A 14566-nucleotide genomic window follows, 5' to 3' on the forward strand; every position below is an offset into this window, starting at 1 on the left:
GTGTGTGTGTACCAGATATTCCTTATGTTGTGGGGACCTAAATCTGTTTACACAGTCACATTAGGGGAACTTAAGGTGAAGACATTTTTTAAAGTTAGGATGAAGTGAAGGTTAGGTTATGGTCTCATGTTGTCATTTACTGAATTTCAACATGAACAATTTAGACATCCTTTTACTATTTCATTAAAGTTATCTCATTAAAAAAATACACCAAGAAAACACTTGTTACTTAGCAAGACACTGAAAACATGTGCAAACAGGAATGTCACTCTCTGGATGTCTTTCTAAGAAGCTGCTGAGACACTGGACACTGGACACGCTGGGTAATGTGTGTGTACAACTAACCTCTTTCTAACCTTTTCTGCTATAAACGCTGACCTTGTCAGGACCAGTAGTCCTCACATGGACCAAAACCTGATACTAAAGAACTGGTTAAGTTTGGGGACAAAATTACTTCACCGATTTGCATTTAGCTTTGTATTACTAGAATAGGGCTAGTATTTTTGGAAAATTGTGCTTCCCAACCTCAGTTTCCATTGAGTTGAGAAATATCTTCATTGTCTTCTTTGTTACGTGCCCACCAGTGACACTGGTTGTGACACGTTGCAGTTTCAAGCCTGTGTCACTGGTCTCCGTTGGTCTGCAAAGAATTGCGATAGAGAGAGAGACACACCAAGAACAATAACAGAAAACAGTTAACAGCAGTTCAAATATACTGTAAACTGTGGCATGAACTGTTGATTCCACCGCTGTGACACAGACGAGGGCCCAGAAACTCAAATTCCCACAGCGAGCTGCACCTTCTCCTATGAGAGCTCTATGTCCCACAGCTCAGCCGCCATTGTCCTTCACCAGGTGGCCTGAGGTCTTGTCAAAGAAGCAGGATCATGACTAAACCAATCCAAAAAGGACTTTTTAACGTGGATTTCTATAACTTTTTAATCCAAAAAAACTAAATGAAAAAAAATGTCACCCTCTAAATTTGAATTTCGTAATATACAGTATACGTTACCTTTACATACTTTATTTTAAAATGCATGCGTCTCTGTGGAAAACTGTGTGTTTTCTAAGATAAGTGAAGTTGAGTTCAGACTGGGCCGTTATGTTTGTGTGTGTCTTATCTGAGGGACGCTGTCTTTCCCCATAGGAATAAGACCATGGAGAGAACAAGAAAAGAGAAAGAGACTCAGAGGATGAAAATAACCTTCCACCATGGGAAGTGAAAGTGTGTTTCAAAACACTCTGGTCTCCCACTCGTGCTGTTTTTTCTGCCTCAGCCGTTGTCCAGCGTTTGCCCGCCGAGCGTAGCGGCTGAAAAACCAACTGTTGTTTTAGAAGAAAGGTTCTCGGGACATCAACTGAAGATGTTAACTGTTTTCTGTGGTTTTTGTCAGGTGTCGAGTATTTTCAAGCTTCAGTACTCAGTCTTAGTCTCAGTGACATACTTCTACTATACTGAGCAGAGAAGATAGTGTCTTGAAAAGCCTGTTCACGAGTTAAGGGTTAAGGAAGTTTTAGGAATAAATAAATGATACAAGCCTTATTTTGAAAGCTACATTTGTTTTGTTTTGCGTGTCTGAGCTGTCACATTTGATATACATACGATGATATGTGAATTATGCATATCAATAATATAACTCATATTTTAATATATCATATCATATTTTAATAATACACTGTATACTGTAAAAAAAAAGGTTTTATCGGTGCTATAATGACCATACAGTATATTTTAATTATCAATCTCTATTGGAACACATTCAAACTTGTATATAGTTTTAAAACAACAATGTTTTTGAGGAGAAAAAAAACATGTTTCTCAGCTGTGTCTGAGCCCGTCCTGGGCTGCATGGGCCTCTTAGATTTCCTCTGTGAAACTGTACTTTTCTGTTGTGTTCTTCCCCTTTCTCTTCTACACACACACACACACACACACACACACACACACACACACACACGCAAACTGTGTGTTGAAATCATCTCGGACATTTTTTTGCTCTGTAAAGAGTGGGGGAACTGTCCCAAACACGCTTTCACTTTGAAGCATCTCGGTCTAATCTCTGTTCGGTCACACTCACACATGAAAATGTACATTGTTCTTGCACGTGTAAACAGGAATTGTATTTTTTTTCTCAATTACAGAAAATACTACAAATTATAAATAGCAATGGGGAAAGGTAAGAGAAAAGATGTATAAATAAATACAACCAAATTAAACAGAACTGTTACTTGCAGAATAGTTGGTAGTAGGAGTATTAGTAATGATTGCTTTAATACTGCTGTAGTCATCATCTTTCTTTTCTAAAGCATCTGTAGAAAAAAAAACACCTCTGCATTCTGATCACAATATCCCAATCCCGCAATATCCCATAATATCCCCCTCTGTACACACACTTATGTTAACTATTGAAGTAGTTAATGTCAAACCTAAACCATAATCTAACCACAAATAAAAAATATTAACCCTAAACTTAACTAAGCAATTGTGACCAAGTTTGGGTCATAATGAGGACTACTGGTCCTGACAAGTCAGTGTTTATCCCAGGAAAGGTCCTAAAGAGACAACAAATTCAAGTGTATATAAGTATATATATGTACATACACATGTACATACATATACATGTATATGTATATATATATATATATATACATATATACATATATGTATATATATATATATATATATATACATACATACATACATATATACACTGTATATACACACACACCAAATACATATGAATAAAAACTGAATGGACAAATCACTGACACCCACCTTAACACAGAGATATTGAGACGAGGGAGGACACACACACACACGCACACACACACACACAGGGCCCAGGCTGCCTCTCTGCTCTGCTGGCTGGATCTCTCGGTTGCCATGGTGCCAGTCAGCTGGAGGGGGTGCAGGTGGGCGTCAAGGAGGAGGTCTGCTTTTGGCTCCTGGCTGGGACACACACACACACATAGAGATTAATGTATGTAGATACGTGACATGGACGCACAAACGCGGCAACACATGTGAACACATACACATATTGTACATAATATGTACAGTATGCACGTGCACGCACAAGTACAACACACACACACAAACACAATGTGCGTGCACACACCCACACACACACACACACAGGTTTGCAGAAACATATTTAAACTCATCCACACAAACACACATGCCCCAACAGTGACTGTCCGCGAATGAATGAATGAATGAATGAATGAGAAGGTGAAAGTAAATAATTGAACTATTTCTCACAGTGAACAAAGCTGCTGTGACAGTGCTCTTGTTACTGTGCTTGTAGGAACCTTCCCTGACCACAGTCATTCCATCATGCCTAAACGTGAACTACAACTAATCCTAATTCTAATCTCATGTAAACTAAATGCATGAAGTAACGGATTTAGACATTGACTCAGGTTTGATTGTCCATTCACTAATTAGTCAGGTTCAAATGGCACATGTTTATCTATCTATCTATCTATCTATATATGTGTCACATCTGCACCATCTATTGATAAATAAGTGCAGACGTGACAAATAACAAAAGTAAAAACAATGAAAGACGGTAAGACAATAACAACATTAAAATAGTAAAAGCCAACGTCTCAAATTGAGTTGAAAGCCAAAGAGAAAAAATGTGTTTTGAGAGCGGACTTAACCTGTCATTTTTATAGATTTTCTCTACATTTCTGTTTTTCTTTTGTGTTAAATGATCTTGCTTTATGTTTACTTTTTATGACAGTAACTGAAATAAACATTTGTAAAGCTTCATTTATAAATAATTATTCTTCTGTCTTGAATAATTGTTTAAAACTATTTTCATATTTATGCATTTGTTCGGTTATTTATTTTTATTCTACTTAATTTATTCAGGCAGCATCATTGTGATTAAAGTCTTCTTTGCAAGAGAGGGAATAAAAAACATTAACAAAATCCCATTTTATAAACAGAGACTTCTTTTGTCTTTAAGACTTTGTCTTCAAGACTTCTTTTGTCTTTAAGACAAAAGAAGTAGAATAATTATAACATCAGATAATAAAACTTTGAAAACCTCTGACTGAGATGTAACTGGAGCTGCAACTAAGGATTATTTTCATAAGCGATTCATCTGTGGATTATTTTCACGATTCATCGAGTAATCGCTTGGTCCATAAAACGTCATAAAACGTGTTCATCAGTGTTCGTCAAACCTGGGAATGATGCTGTTCTCAAAATGTTTTACGGAGCAAAGAAACAAAAGAAATGATTCACATTTAAGAAGCTGAAACAATCAGACATCTTGTTTTAGCCATGAAAAAAGCTTCCAACCGATTAATCGATTATCAAAATAGCTCATAATCGATTCATCGAGTAATTGTCTCCGCTCGCGATGTGGCGTTCAGGTCTGAAAGTGCATTTCAGTGAGAGTAGAGATGTGAGGTATAGTTTAGCGTCAGGGATTTATCACTAGTGTCACTAATGAAATGTTCTGAGCTGTAAAAACAAAATCAATTAAATTCTAATTAAAAATGTACATGTTGGTATCTTTATATAGCTCTCGAAATATTAATTATACAATACACATAAGGTCACATAACATGTTGTAAAATAACACTGATAGTTGAAATAACAGTGCCGAGAGGAAAGACAGTATTGTGTGTAAAATAACGTGTGTTTACTTCGACGTGTGTTTTGCTGAACCATCATGGACGTTGAGGTGCGAGGAAAAGCTCCCCACCTCTTTTTTTTCCTCTCACCATCTCACTCTCCTTCCCCCATCAGGTTTGAGGAGAGACAAACCACAAGCATCTGGTGGTGTTCAGATAAGCCCGAGTAGTTTCTTCATGTGGAAACTGCTCTCACAGACTCAGTCTTATACCTGTGCGGCTCACACATCTCCCCAAAACCCCCCCAGAGTGGATAAATGTTTTCTCACACGATGCTGGTGTGAACACAATCTGTAAACATAATGACACACTGAGCTGCGTCTCCTTTACAATGATGTCATTTAAAGGAAAAAAAATAAAGTACCATATACTGTAACTCACAAACTCACAAATACGACATCTCTGTGGATTTAACTTTTGAGATTAGGATTGTATTATATTTACACACACACACACACACACACACCAACCAGTGATAGTGACTTATGGACCAAACGATTACTCGATTAATCGTGAACATAATCGACAGATGAATCGATTATGAAAATCAACTTCAGCGTTGTTACTGTTGCTCACTCTCAGGTCTCAGCCCACTTCTGTGGCATTTTTCAAAATCAGGCATTAGGTGGAGTTAGCTTGAAATAACCTTGTGTAGTTTTATTCATTTACAGTATATCCATGTAAACTGACTCAAAAACTCAAAATAAATCGTCTTCACAAGATGTCAACGGCTAAAGTCTGTGTTTTTATGATAAATATCAGCAGTGGTTTGGTTTGGTTTATCCATCCATTACCTAACGCTTTATCCTGTAATAAATCTGCAGGTCTCTCTCTTGTCTCTCCATCTGTCTGTCCTCAGTCTTTCGCTCTGTTGTGTCCCCTAGCTCTCTCTCTCACTATGTGCCCTCTGTCTCACTGTCCTGTCCTCGACCTCTCTGTTGTCCCTCCATCTCTCTTTGTCGTCTCTCTTTATCTGTTTCATCTCTGGGTGCTCTCTCTCTCTCTCTCTCTGTCTGTCTGTCCATCCTCTAGCGCTCTGTCCGTGTCTCACTGTGTGTCCAACAGGTAGATGACCGTTCATGCACACAGTGACACACACAAACTGTCTTACACTGTAAAGCACATCCCTCTTTGAATCAAATGGGGTGTTTTTTTTCTGGCCCTTTGTAAATGACTCCACGCGTTAATTCCTTCTAAAAACTGCTTCATATATTTTCTGTTATAATACTCTTCACCTCTGAATTGACTGTCATTATTCCACATTCTTTGTTCCCTTGTCCCCCCAACACCAAATGATGTGATTGTTTCTCATTGATCAACAGCAGCCTCTAGTGGAAGAAGGTGGGATGTTTCCCATTGAAGAAAAAAACACCAACAACAGTTAGGCTGCTGTGGATCTAGTGTTTTATTGCTTCTGCAGGATTTGGTCTGATTTCATTCAAATCATGTAACTTGTGTTTGGCCCTTCTGAAGACAGAGTGCTGTGATAATCCCTCCATGCGCGTTTCCCGCAGACTGAGCGCAGAGGATTATTTATCGCGGGTTTGTGTAAAACAGTTTGAGTGCTGACTAGATAGAGCATTAGTGTTTATGTTAGCGGCTTTTCTGTGAATACATTAGCAGTTTAGATGACAGTATGACACAGTGAAATGCATGCTGTTATTCACACACACACAAACACACAAACACACACACACAATCACAGCAGTCTGCAAGAGAAAACATTAGCTCACATTTTTCTGGGTCTCTTTATGTGTAAAGGGAGGGCAACAGTTTAAAACAAGCATCGTGGGTGGGTTAGAAAGAGCTTTGATTATGAATGAGGAAATTAATCTCTCTTACACACACACACACAGGTCTGTGCAGCTATCCTCTTAAGACAGTGCATTGAGTTCTATTCTTTATTATATTTGGACAGCCTACACAAAGTCTTATCCCCAACCTTAACCACAAACAACCTCAATTAACATGTTTGCACTAAACTTAAATGAGGCTCTGTCTCATTAGGACCAGGTTCTGCTCTCCATGAGGACTACTGCTGCTGGCAAGGTCAGTGTTTATGCCAGAAAAGGTCCTAAAAAGGTAACAAACACACACACACACACTCTAGTCTCCACAGGTGTGTGTGTGTGCTGAGTGGGAACTCAAGTGTGTGTTGGGCATCAGAGGGGGGAGGGAGCTGCCTTGGGAAAACATTATCCCTGTGTGTGTGTGTGTGTGTGTGTGTGGTGTGTGTGTCCTTGGGACAGGCCCATTGTAGGTGGATCGTCACACAATGGGATGGGTATGGTTGCCAAGGTAACCCCATCAGCCCAAGCAACCGTTGCAACTGGTAGCTAAGTAACAGGAGCCCAGCGACAAAATGAAGATGGAGGATTAGATCGGGAACCTATGGACTTCTTTGCGTGTGTGTGTGTGTGTGTGTGTGTGTGTGTGTGTGTGTGTGTGTGTGTGTGTGTGTGTGTACATTTTTTGTACAGTGATCTTGTCTCGACCAGTAGAGGGAGAAGTGGTTACATTTAGATTTGAATTGTAGATAGGTTAAGATTAGTCATTAACTGGCACGTGTGTGTGTCTGTGTGTGTGTGTGTACTTATGTTCATTACCTCGGCACTGGCTAGGGCAGGGGTGTCAAACAGGCCAAAACAAAGATGTATTAAAAAACCTGTTTTAATTTGGCTTGTTTTTGTCTTTCCATTAGAAATCTGTAGTTTAGCTTTTCCATAGGAAAAAAGATTATAGTTTTGTATTAAAATTATTTCTGAAATAAATAGATTTTATAGATATACGTTTATTATTTAAAAATTAAACATTTTGTTCTACTCGAGTTGAAAAATGTTGGGCTCGATCTCATTTTTAAGATATGATATCTGATTAAAATATTGTCTAAAAATGAATGACCAAAAAATTAAAAATTTGGATGTGGTGTAAAGGTAGATTGTACTCTTTGATTACCAACACCGCCTCATACCACAAAAGAAATACTGTTTTATTTTCTTAAAGCACAAACATAGGCACATAAAATGACGTGCTTGGCCACATCTGTCCTGGGGGCTTGATATTGACACATGTATATTAGCGAAACAGGCACTGTATAATACCGGTGGGCCAACTCCAGTGGTCATTCGTTATGGCCTCGCGGGCCAAATATAATTACACTGCGGGCCAGAGTCTGACACCCCTGGGCTAGGGCTAAGATGTGTGTGTGTCTATGTGTGAGTGGAGGAGTGGGGCACCTAAAATCTGTTTACACAGTCACAATTATGTCAACTTGTCTTCCTTATGGGGACAAAAATCAAATCCCCATAATATTATTGACTACATGTTCGGTTGAAGACATGGTTTCAAGTTAGGCTGAGGTCAGGATTAGGTTATGGTTTGGGTCAGGGTTTAGAATTAGGCCAGTCGTAATTATGGTAAGTCTCTGGGAACTGAATACAAGTCAATGTAATGTCCTCTGAAGTCATGCAAACCAGTTTGTTACTGAGCTCAGGCTATGTTCATACATTTATCTATCACGTCAATACAAACAACAGACATGTTTTCACACACACACACACACACAATGAGCGCAGTATGTGTTTGTGTAAAGCAGGCAGTTTTCTCACAGTTTGTGAGCAGGAAGCCATCAATTTGTATCGTCAAAAAGCACTTGAGGAAATGCTGTGCGAGTCGAGACAAGGCTGCACACTTATCGACAAGACACACACACACACACGCATGCATGCATGTACAGACAGACACATCAAACACTTCCTCAAAGTCTCCATGAACTTCTCACTCACATTAACTTCCTCTTGACTACTTGTACAAATGCAGTACTTTTAACAGCAGAGGGGGATCTAAATCAGGAAAGTTCACTTCACAGCATCCATGTATCCCTGCTCTCAGTGAACTATTCTAAACTAGTATATATGATGTTATATACTAGTATATACTGTACTATACTACATATACCGATATTGTATTGTTACTACGATTAATCGAGTAATAATACAATCAAAACTTGCAGTGCACGTTCACTCCACCTTTTTTTTCTTCTTCTTTTTTGAACCAGATCCAGAGTTTTTCCCGTGATGCTGGTAAAGATTAGAGTCTTGATCGGCAGGTTTTGAGCCGTGAGAACAAGGCGTTGGTGCACAGATAATAAAACCATTTGAATCCAACCTGTCCTGATGTCCCTGATGTTTACATGTAGCCTGAGGAGGAAGCCAGAACAAGGGTAAACACAGGGCAAACACATCACACTCCAGACACATCATCATTCAACTGGATGGGTTAGAACAGTCATAAGTTTGCTTTGTACTTCTTTTTTTCATGCACCTAATGTATGTCAAAACTTCACAACACGAATCTTGACATGTGAGTCCTCAAATCAGCACTTATACTGGGAAACGGAAAAAAATGAATGATAAAAATGATATGATATGAAATGTTAAACCATGTAAAAGCACACCTGCCACTTCAGGGTCTGTTATATACGTATATATGTGTATATATAATACATATATATATACATATGTATATATAATAAACATGCACGATAAAAGAAGCAATAAACCAATAAAATGAGGAATTGTTTCCTCATAGTTGGTTTGAAGACAGATGGGTTTAATATGCAGGGAAGCATAACATTTAAATAAATTAATCAAAAATCAAAAATCTTTCCTATCTTAATCATATCATGCAGAATTGGAGATCGATAATTTGACCTGCAGTGACACAAAACTCTCACCTCATTGACACTGCACATGAAGAGTCTTGCTCTTTTCACATGTTGTGGAGAGTCCCAGGATATTTATTTATGAATGAGTGAAGGAGAATGTTCCATGGTTTAAGTCTGTGTGGAACTCATACAAAGACCTTGACGGAGCCGGACAGTGTTGCTGAGTGCCTGACTTTGAAAAATCTACCTCCAGATTCCAGATGTTCTACCAAATTAATCAGAATATTCTATGGCAGAGAGAAACTAGGACAAACTATTAGTATCACAGGTACTGCCCTCTGCTGGTTTGAATCCTTTTTCATGCATTTACTCAGTCATCTTCTACTGCTTTATCCTACCAGCGATAGGTCGCCAGTCCATGACAGGGCCACATAGAGACAAACAACCATCCACTCTCACACTCACACCTACGGTCAATTTAGAGTATCCAATTCACCTAATCCCCAAATCTGCGTGTTTTTTGGACTGTGGGAGGAAACCGGAGAACCTGGATAAAACGCACACACACACACACAGGGAGAACATGCAAACTCCAACCGAGAGCTAACCCCTACACCAGCCGTATGGCCCGCTTGAAAAGTGATAGATTCCAGTTTGTCAATATTAATGATAATTCCTCCATACACACAAGTTAATAAGGCGCTTCCACAGAGCTCAGTGCTTGGGCCTCTTCACCCTAAACATGGTTCCTTTAGGCAACATTAATATACATCAAAATGTATCCAAAATGCTACAGCACAAGCACTGACAGGAACGAGAAGGTGAGACATTTAACACATAAAAATACTTGAGTAGGTTTGATCCCACATGCAAGAAATTCAGCTCAGTGTGTACTGTACCTGGAAACAAGACAGGTACAGTCGTGTATCATCATTTATTATTACCTGTCTCTGTGAGGCTGCACATGGCGTGACAATAATTAAAGCTAAATGCTATACAGGAAAAGTCATGGGATTCATAATCTGGAGAGATTAATAATAAAAAATTATTAGTGTCCTTTTACTTGTGACTTTATTTTTTGTTTTTGCTTTGTTTGGTTGATATCTTGAAATTTTAGTTTAGGTTCTTTCACATTTTTGTTATGGTATTCCTACATGTGCAATCAATTTTTGCAAGAAATCTATGTAAATTATTATTTTTAAGAGATAAGAGCAAATAATCAGTTAAAAAAAATTAAAATACAACAACTAAAATAAAAACTTTTACATTACCATTCTGTCATCTGTAGATAATTAAACCCATCTATGTAAAAAAAAGAAATGTTTCTACAGAGCCCGATAGGAAAGGAAATTGGCTTGTAACTTGATGGGTGCTGGTGGAAATCCTGGTACGGGTCAAGAGCTGGGGTGCCCAGGAGCAAAGGCACCACAACCCCCATTTAATAAGGATGAGTTACCGTAAATGCAGACATCCTTTTATTTAAAAAAACAAAACAAAACCTTGCATGTTTTGGTTCTGGATTGGAATTACATACTAACATGTGGAAATACGTCACATGACCATTCACATACAGTGGATATGTGCATGTGTGTCCACAAAGGTTCATACTGTCTTCTTGCTAATATACTTGAGCTTAAATTTCATTCAGTCAGGCAGAAATATGAAGTTTTTTGACTACCTTGACATGTTTTGTCCACTTCCTGTAGTCTTCCTCAGAAAGGTCATGTGACATCACATGTGCTGTGTCTTACTTCCTGTTTTATACAGGTTTATCAAACAGCAGGGGCCTTGGGCCTTGGGTTCTTGGGTCCTGTTTCTGGATCTCGATGACCTCCCTTATCCAGCGCTGGTGTTTGCAACACTCTGCATTCACTGCTGCTAGGAGAGCTGTGACTGATAAAAGAATGTTACTGCATAATTGCTCACATTAGCCCCTTTTCCGTCCCCTAAACTTTCACCCAAAGATGTACGTACGTGCGACTGGGGGCTTTTCAGATTACCAGGAACACTGGGGGGGTGGGGCTGTGTGCTGAAGAACGCTGATTGGTGGAGGTTCAGCGGGACTTCGAAACGAAACAACCAAGTGTATATACGATTAGCCGACAAGCTGACGGAAATGTGAGGTGCAGTGGAAACGCAAACCACATAAATTACAGGGAATTCTTTTCCCCAGGTTAATAAATTCCTGGAAATATATGAAAGGCTGCTAATGTACACGTCAGTGTTATCAACTGAGAATGGGGCCTTCAGTAGAACGCACATCAGACATAGGCTGAACATGGAAGAAGTGCTGCAACTGTTTGTCAGCATGTAGCGAGCCTGACTCACGTCATGAGCAGGAGAAACAGGGCTACTCACCACAAATGACTCTTCCTGTGACGACACTCTGACACTGATTGGCCCCCAGTACTCTAGTCTGGTCAGTCGGGGTTGGGGGGGTGAAAAAACTTCAAACTTTTTGAGAAAAACATATCAAAATAACAATAATTATGATGCTATTTCACATCATTTCGAAATAAAAGTGTTTGTTTTATCATGGAACACTAAATAGTTCACAATATAAATGTATTTATGACGCAAAATTAATATATTCATAAATAGAAACATACAGAAATAACTCATTATAACCTGATATGAGACTTATGTCATAAAGTACGTTTTAAGTATGTTTGACATCAGTCAAATCTCTTAAGGCAGCATTTTTGAGAAGCGGGTTTTACAGACGTCACAGAGTTCATGCAAACAAAGGTTCTACATATTTTCTGCCTTCTGTAACGTTCTTGTCCAGCTGCACGAGCTGGCACAAGCCAAGGTAAAGAGAAGCCGAGGATGGTGTTAAGTCCAGGTCCACCCTGAATTCACACTTGAGGTAGCGAGGAGAAAGCGGCACCCGAGTCTCAGGGTGCTGCCGGAGGAGTGGAGTGGCTCAGTGGTTAAAACCGGTACCCTGTGTGCGAAAGACATCATGGTCGCAAGTTCGACTCCACCCCTGGCTGATTGTACTCAGTTCCATTGTAAGTTGCTTTGGATAAAAGCGTCTGCTAAATGACATGTAATGTAATACTATTTTAAGATTTAAAAATGTGCACAGACATGCAGAGTGATCCCAAAACCTCCAGGCTACCAGATACTTGGCAGAGAGAACAGAGGTGATTGTGGTGTACCCGGGATTAGCGCACCACTTAATTTGTATAAATGTACATTGGACAAATACTGTCATGCTTTAAGACTCGTGAAAAAGAACATCATGATCCACAGGGTTTATTTTTAGAGGTGGAATTTTCTGCTTGAAATGTTAAAGAAAAAAAAAGAAAGAGGTGCCAACATTTATGAAGCATCACTACATCATGGTGTTACAACTTATGTGTGTGTGTAAGCTAAAATGTGTTTGATATATGAATGTGTTTGCCGTGGTAGAGGTCGGGGAACCAGTTTCTTTCATATAGTCAAGCTCCAGGGGAAGTGTTCCATTGACTATTGACACTTAAGAAAATGCTGATAAGGATGTTGTTTTTATTCAATGTATTCAATCAATTTAGATTGAGAGTTTTACCTTTTTTGTATCATCAAAAAAGAGGCAATGCACCTTTAGGCTGCTAATCACCAATAAACCCCAACAGAAGAAGAGTAAATGAGGTTTTTTGTGTTTTTTCTTTTACTGACATGCCTGTTGTGTGTTTTGTGTGTACATTTATGTCATGTGTGCATGTTACAATAACTTATTTCGTTTGTCATGGTGCTGTTCTGTCCTGTGTCAAGGGAACACAAGTTGGTAGCATTTCCTCACAGTATCCCACTTGCATCTGTAATCTCAGTAAATATACAATATGAAGGCATTCATGCAACCGCCGGAAGCACTTTTGCTCATAAACACTGTTCATTCACGACCCGGCCCACAACCAATCGGGGCAACTCAGAAACAACCTTTTAAAGTGCAGACACACCAAACCTTTCCTCATTCTTATGTAAGACATTAATTGTGAGCGCTTATAAGTGCAGGGAATACAACCTGAGACATTCAAATTCAAAGTATGACGCTTCACTGCATGAGCTCCCCCGCCTTGAAATCTTGTGGATTTACTTGTACACGCTCAACGCAAGGCAAGACAGTGGATTCAAGTTGCTGGTCAATGAGACAGAATTGTAAGAAATCAATACAGAGAAAGTGGTTACAATAATTAACAAAAAGATTAAAAGCATGCTAAAAAGAAACCAACCAAGAGTTTGCATGTTTTCCCCGTGTGTGCGTGTGTTTTCTCCGGGTTCTCCGGTTTCCTTCCATAGTCCAAAAACATGCAGATTTGAGGATTAGGCAAATTGGACACTCTAAATTGAACATAGGTGCGAATGGTTGTTTGTCTCTAAGCGGCCCAGTGATGGACTGGTGACCTGTCCAGGGTGTACCCCACCCTTCTGCCCTATGTCAGCTGGAATTGGCACCGGCGACCCTCATGTGGAGAATAAAGTGGTAGAAGATGGGTGGAAGGAGGTAAAAGAAGTCATTTAATAAATAAAAACTATAGGATTACAGTTGGCACACCTCCTCTTGCGACCCTCATGTGGAGGATAAATGAATGGAGGGATGGATGGATGAATGGATTACAGGTCAAATAAATACAAAATATCTTGAAAAAAAAAAGAATATTGTAAGAGAACGTAATATTAAATTACAGATAATGTAAAATAATGAAAATATTGGTCAGAGAGGATGAACGCTATCTGTTTTGCGTGCTTACTTAGATTAGGTAATCCTTTATTAGTCCCACTACATGTATGGCGTTACAGCAGCCCAGAAAAAGAAAATAAAAGGTAATAAATAGTGAAATCACATTATGAACCTCTGTAAAAATAAAAATATGAAAGCAGTATATACAATGTGGACAGTGTGTAGAGTGTAAACATCATGGTGATTGCTCTGTTAAGAACATGTGAATGGTGCTGCAGAGTTATTGGATGAATATGACGTGTGTTTCCTGTGGTCGTCTAACAGCAGTGCTGCTTGGGGCTTTGCTGGTCTATGATGTCAACAGATACCTCTTTCCACTCTATCTTAAAAGAGCAACAACGGTGCCTGTATTCTTAAATTGTTACTGTTTGTCTTGTAACTGTTATCTCCCTGTGTTTATTAACTATGACGTGTGCTGCTGCCTTTCTTGGCCAGGTCACCCTTGATCTTTTTCTCTTTTATCTGATTAAATAAAGGTTCAATGAAAAAAGATGCCGGTCTCAAACTAGCAGAGGCTTTCA

General features: G+C 39.1%; 1 protein-coding gene across 4 annotated transcripts in view; it reads left to right on the top strand.

The window, feature by feature from the left end:
• Nucleotides 1–14566, top strand: part of samd11 (sterile alpha motif domain containing 11) — a 1171052-nt gene that overhangs the window by 151403 nt on the left and 1005083 nt on the right. The window lies entirely within an intron of this gene.

The sequence above is a fragment of the Solea senegalensis genome, linkage group LG11, assembly GCF_019176455.1.
Source record: "Solea senegalensis isolate Sse05_10M linkage group LG11, IFAPA_SoseM_1, whole genome shotgun sequence".
NCBI lineage: Eukaryota > Metazoa > Chordata > Actinopteri > Pleuronectiformes > Soleidae > Solea > Solea senegalensis.